The 6,979-nt window shown below is 41.1% G+C and overlaps 1 protein-coding gene across 1 annotated transcript in view; it reads right to left on the reverse strand.

Moving 5' to 3' along the window:
* The window catches only part of KCNG4 (potassium voltage-gated channel modifier subfamily G member 4), a 161,243-nt gene extending 159,323 nt beyond the window's left edge, over positions 1-1,920 (reverse strand). Inside the window, exon 1 of the mRNA XM_086946548.1 lies at positions 1,817-1,920. The gene's annotated coding sequence lies outside the window, so the exon portion shown is untranslated. The remainder of the gene's footprint in view (positions 1-1,816) is intronic.
* Positions 1,921-6,979: the final 5,059 nt, after the last annotated feature.

Below are 6,979 nucleotides of genomic sequence, written 5' to 3' on the forward strand. Positions count from 1 at the left end.
ATATGTTATTACAAAATAATTATATTATGTTTCCTGTGGATTCAGTATAGAAGCCATACTTACAGAGGAGCTGCAAATAAATAATTGTCCTAAAAGAATCATGAAAATAAGTTAGGGTTAGTTGCTCTAATTCACCAAAGTGCAATTAGACACGTTTGAAATGTACTTAGGCAGCTTAACACATAAGTTTGGGAGATCATTTTGACATTTAAGGATTTCGAAAAAATTATAGACATACTTTTGGGTTTTCCCATTGAAAAATACTTTCCCCTACAACCCCAAAACATATACTGCTGCCCATGGCAGGCATAAATCCATAAATGTTTTCTGGGTGGGAAACTGCATTTCCAAAATGCTTGCACTCCCACAGATTAGCAAATTTGTGGGTTTTCTCCAATAAATGCAGCTGGTCCTACCTAGGAACAAAGATAAATACCCCCATGCGCACACATCCTCATATGGAAATTCCACCATATTGGGGACATTCTTTGCGATTAGATTGTTTTTGCAAGGGAACATTTCCATCTTTTCTTTTTTTGTGAACCAAGATTGAGATTTTGCCCTTGCCAATGCCTTTATTTAGTGCCTGTGTTTGAGTTAGGTGTGCACGTACATTTGTGAACCTGGCTCAGTGGTACGAAGTCATACAAAGAATCTCAGTTGGAAGAGTGGGTGGGAAAGATGGCGTGCTGACAGCATGACAAGCAGTTTCAAGCTGCGAATGCCCAAAATCAGGATTATTGGACAAGAGGCCATTTCTGTTTTTTTATGACTTTTCAGTGAACACATTCTTAATGATTGGTGATTGGTGAAGACATTGGTGACTGAGGTGTCAAGACAGAAGCAACTTACAGAACAGGCTCACTGCCACATAAGAACGTGTCACCTTTATTTGTGCAGGTCCCCGATGAAGAGAAATGCAAGAAGGTGGAGCCTAAACCATATAGGCCAGTGCATGAAGCACAATATGACAATGTCTACGTTGAGGAATGGAAGGGCCAATCAGCATCTTCAACAATAATAACAATTACAATATGATACATAATGCTCACAATCTCTGTGTAGAAACCTATGTCTACTTTTGTTATCACAGTCTAGATATGACACCAGTAGTAACATGTAATAACAAAATGATGTAGTTGTCCAACAGTAATAATTTATTACAGGTAAGTGGAGTGTGCGGAAGCTATTGGACAGAATGAAAGTAGGTTGCAGAGCAGGATTACAATTTTACACTAAATATTCTGCATTCTATGAATTTGCAAGCAGGCAGGAGCTCAACACCAAAGATGTAACCTTTTCATGAAAGGGCAATGGTGTCACCCTGTATCATAATTAATGAAACACACAATACGACAGTGAAAGCCACCTTAATATTCCACAACCTCTTTATGTTCACAGAACTCCTCAGTGACCAGCAATATTCTTATAATATATGTCAAAAGGATCTTTATGCCATTCATTCTAAAAAAGCATATAGTGTCTGTACGTTTGGGAGCTTGGGTGTGTTCTGTGTATGTCACAAACACAGAAAAAACACAAGCTCACAGACGTACATGTCTGTGTTGTGTATGTGTGGGTGTGTTTGTGCAAGCATGTCTGTATGCACGCCTATGTGTTGTGTGTGTGTGGTGCACGTGCCCACGTCTGTGTTGTGTATGTTTGCGTGTGTGTGTTTTTGTGTGCGAGCATGTGTGCATGCATGTCTATTTGTGTTTTTTTTGTGTGTGGACATGTGTGTAGGCACGTCTATGTGTTATGTGTGTGTGTGAGTGTGGTGTGTGTCCCCGCACGTGCATATCAGCTTGTCACTTACCTTCAGCCTTCTTCGTTTGATCATTTTATAAGACTGTTCCAGGAAGTGAGGAAGCATCCTGTCAGAGAGACTGAACTAACAAAACATGTAAAGAGAGAGCTCCATGTTGATTTACGAAATCTCGAAGAACAACTCCTCTGTCATAGCAGCCCGGACTATTTTTAGAGCGACGGGGAGGGAAGTGATCAGTTTGGAGAGGCACACTTAAGCCCCTCGTCATTGCCGTGTCGCCTGTGATGAGTGTATCCTGGACGGGTCCTGTTCTTCATCACTGGTGGATGCAAGCATCTCTCTCCCCACGAGCATCTGTTCTCCTTGGATTAAGCTCGCAGAGTGGATTTTTTTCCCCTGGAATTACCGGAAAGTCATAAATAACATGATGATGGTTTAATATGTGTCTGCAGAGGCCATCAACCCAGCAGCATAAATTGATTGTTTTTAGGGAAACTGTCCACTCGAATTCTGCGCTGCGATTCCAGGGAAAACGCTTCACTAAAAAGTCACGTTCTGCATTATAAAAGGTATCCTGTCCTGGTATCATAGAAGAAAGATCATCCTAGAAATACATTCTAGCCTATACCGACTCTATCTAGAAATATAGATAATATAGATACACCTAACTCCACATATGGGTACCTTGATGATTTATATATATTGATGTTACCCGGATGTGGATTTAAGATTAGTAAATCTTTACTTACCTTTATATACTTATCTTCACCTTATTTTGGTTATCAATATTTAGGACATAATATTTGTGTCCGATGACATTTCAGTCCTCCATGGACTGACAAACAACCTAACAATCCTCTGTTCTGGAATACATAAATACATTCAGGCATGGTACTTTCATAGCTGTGCGGTATGCTAGCCAATATAGTTTATGGCTGTATTGTTCTGACTGCAGCAAAAAATCCTGCAGTTGGATGGGTTGCATCTTGCTTGGCCATTGACTTAAATATTATAAGTGGACACATGGAGTAAGGAGAGGGAATCGCAGGGGAATGGGCGTACTCTAAGGGGGATGGGGAGACATCTGAACATGTGAATGGGGGCAAGGGAACTTGTCTCACACACACACACACACACACAGACTCCACACACACACACAGTACAGATTTACACATACGCACACACACTTGTCACTTACTTTCAACCTTCTTTTGATCATTTTAGAAACCTGTTGTAGGAAGTGTGGAAGCATCATGCCACACACACACGAACACACACGCACACACGCGCACTCGCACACACACACACACAAACACACACACACACACTAGTGTTCATTTCAGGTTTGGGCTGATGGCACTTCAGAGTTTGGGTCATATCCTATTGAGTATCTTCTCAGATGACCCACAGTAAATGCTGACCATGCTCACGCACATCAGAGAAGGTCAAGACAGTATTACCTTCCCCCAAAGGAACACTTGGAGGACCCTTAGCCTAGAGACGGCCTGAATTTTAAGACTCCTAAAAGCGGTAGAGGCCCAGGAAGTAGTGAGCACCGCCCTATTTAAAACTATCTGGCATAACAACCTGTAACATAAGTTATCGTAAAATATAATAACATAAAGTTAAAATATCGTATAACTTAATATAACTTAGAAAACTCACTGTAGACAAAACACAACTTAACATAACATATAACCAAACGCACGATTGAATAGCTTAATGTTTTCCATATCACCAAACCTCTGCTGACTCAGAAAGTAAGATTCTGCCAGCAAGGGGTCTGGTCACATTTTACAGGTCTTGCCCCCATCTGGGTCATCCGAACAGGAGCGCTGCTTTCCTCTGGAGTTGCTTCTTGGTGTTCCAGCAGGGCCGCTGGGCATTGTGGGTATGCAATTTAATACATCAGTTTGTTAGTCTTTTGGCATTCCTGCAGCGCCACAGATACTTGCCCTGGTCCTGTTTTTAGAAGGATCCTTGCAGTCCTGGTTTTCCTTATTGGGAATTGTTCCTTCCCGCCACTGCTTGTTATTTCAGTGTCCGGGCCCATATGTAGGGAGTCTACTTGTTGGGCCAAGCTTAACTCTTTGTGGAAACTAGGTTATAAAGAGGAACTAAGAAGCTGTCTGATGCATCGCAGGTCTTCTGCTCTGTGTGTTGTTCACTTTTAGTTCCTGTTTTTGACCCCTAATTTCCCCCCTCAGGATTCCTGGATGTTCTAGCATCACCTACGGCTTTTGTCCTGCAGCCTTGTTTACTTTTTTCTGCTGTAAGTTTATTTCCTTCCCAAGATCTGTCTCTGCATTTAGGGGTAGCTTAAGAATTGTAGTCAGCCAGAAGTCTGATACCACTTCCAGAGACAGTAGGCCATACCTTTGCTATACAAAGTCTTTCAACTTTTTGGCAGGAAGATCTGTTCATGACAGTCCTGTGACTAGTTCTCTAGAGGTACAGCTGATGGGCAAATCAGTGGTCTCTGGGCAGGGCCTTTGACCAAGCCTTATGACCAGCTTCCTGTTTCCAGGCTCCACTCTGCATGACTTTAGGTCAAGCTCAGTGGTCACAATGTATGGGGGGTAGCCTTCTAATACGTTTTCCTTCAGCGAGTGCTGTCTAATACGCTTTCTTGCAACAAGAGCCTTCTAACACGCTTTCCTGCAGCAAGAATCTTCTAAAACACTTTTCTACAGGTGGATCCAGTAGACTATTTCCATAGTTTGTTGGCTTTGCCCACACATTTCACCCAGTTCCAGCCCCTAGAGGCTGTTGGGAACCGTTTTTCGATATGCTTAGTGGGCACTGGGTTCACGGCCTGGCTTTCAGCTAAGCCCTGCATTCAGGCCCACACCCAAATTTATTGGGCGCATACTTTAGCCAAGTTCAGTCAACTCTGGATGCAGAATGTGGACTTTGACCAGTCACCAAGTTTAGTGCTACTGCTCACTAGCCATCCAAGTGCAGCCTGTGTGAAATCCCATAAATTAATTATTGATATTATTTTTTCATTCAGTTGTTTACGGACCAGATGAGCTAATTCTTGAATGGGATAAACACAATTCTAGAACACTGAATTGTATTTTACAACTTTGTCTTGTGGAAAAAGTGCATCTCTGGCCTGTTAGGTTGATTCCTGTTCCCAAGGAGGGCTTAGTGTTTTCACTATTCACCCTTATGGTCCTAGTAATTTTTATTTTTAGAATAAAGGCTCAGAATCAAGTTTGTATTTTTACTTTATTTTCCAAAATAAAAATTCTTCTCTCTCGTGTGTGTCCTGATTAAGTCTAGGTGGTGAACTCCTCTCTGCTTGTGGAGTTTGCATAGTTTTCAGCACTCCGCGTTACACGGAGCTCGCGGAGTTCCGAAAAACTCTGCTTCGCATAGCGAAATTGAGTTTTTTTTCCTTGCTCGCGTTCGTCTACGTTAAGTGGACGGGCGCGAGCATGGAAAATCAACCTCCCGGTGAGATTATTTCTCGTTCCGATCGTCAACATCAAGTTGGCAAGCGTGAGCATGGAAAAGCAACCTCCTGGTGAGATTTCTCAACGCGGGCGCTCAGATTTCTCATTGCGAGTGGTCATGTATGCTCATGACCGCTTGCTTTGAGAAACCGTCCGTTCGCGTTGAGAAAGCTGCCACTCATGTAAAAATCTACTCAAGCAGCAGAAAGGAAGCAGCACCGGCTTGCGCTGTGCATGTTGCCGTTTGTGATGATTGCAAAGTGCGGACAAACCCCTGGCACTTAAAATCACTGCGAACGGCCCTTAACTAACGCACTCCACTGCTCGCAGAGCTCTGCGTAGTGCGGCTGAGATTTGTTTGCACTTCGCAGAGTTCTGTGTAGCGGAACTGCGTGAACTCTGCAAACTCTGCCCAGGCTTAAGTCCTGTCTGTGTTTTTCCAACCAGTCAATATTACATTCCTAAAGTTACAGGGGTGACATCTCCTTTAGTCACATCATTTGGTCAGACCACTCACTTCATTGGTCAGTTCATATAGAATGAATGTCAGGAGACATACAGAAGACACAGCATGTGGAGAAATAGGTCTGACAATTGCGCAGAACTTAAGCAATCCAGCAAGTGAAACATTGAAACAATGCTCCTTTAGCAAGAACACATGAGCAAGTTCAAGAGGACAGTTTTCCAGGCAGCTGGTCCTCACTGTAACTAAAATGTAGTAATTTGTCTTGTACAGTGCATGAGAGAACTCAGGAAAGATTTCATGATTCTAAAATAATTCTGATGTATTTGAAATCATTTGGTGTGATTACAGTAATATGTGTCAGTAATAATGTATTACTACGTTGAAAATACTAATGTGTAACAATATTTTAAATCAAAGTATCAAACTCCCATTCTAGGCATATAACATTAATAGATATGTAAAATACATTCTCAGAAAGTTTCATGAATACATCATTAATTAGGGATGCGTAGCACCTATTTTCTTTTGTAATTTCAGGTCACACATTTGCATACAAAATATAGATTCTATTCAGGTTGAATCTTGATAATTATCTAGTTTCCATTAGTTTTATATGCATTTACTTGAAAATAAAGGATGATTAGAAGTAAACTCCTTTTACGCGAGAGTTCACCAGTTACACATTTCTAGCACACACTATTGGAAAACAATATTTTATCAATTAGCAAATCACAATCTATATTATGAAAATGAAGGATTTAACCTAGACTACATCTTTCTCTGCATGCTTTTACGAACTAAAATTCTCTTGTCTTGTGTTTTCTCGAATGTGTAGTTGGTGCAGGTTTATTTTTTTTCTCTCGAAAATGTTGAGATTTATTTTCTCATTTCAGTAAAAGTCCAAATGTAATTTCCTCTCCAACAAAGTCTGGGTGACTAACAGGGCATTCCAAGAACATTGTTATGCCTGATGAAACAAAACATGAGCATCTCTTCACACTGAATCATATTGCAGACTTAAGGAGCTGCTTCTTTTCTCCTTTAACCTGAAAGGAACATTTTGGGGCTCATCAAATCAGATTCTCACTTTGGTTGGAATAAACCGGTCGGTCCTCACCCTAACATGCAATATAGTGTTTCTCACAGTACTTTACATATTTACACCAACCCACAGTAAAATTGCATTTTGGACCATCTACAAATTCTGTTCAAGTTGGATTTTGTCTTGGTGTTTGAGCAAACTTTTTAGGGATTTTAAATAGGAATTATATGTATTCATTTTGG

This window comes from Lissotriton vulgaris, chromosome 12 (genome assembly GCF_964263255.1).
Source record: "Lissotriton vulgaris chromosome 12, aLisVul1.2, whole genome shotgun sequence".
In the NCBI taxonomy this organism is placed as follows: Eukaryota; Metazoa; Chordata; class Amphibia; order Caudata; family Salamandridae; genus Lissotriton; species Lissotriton vulgaris.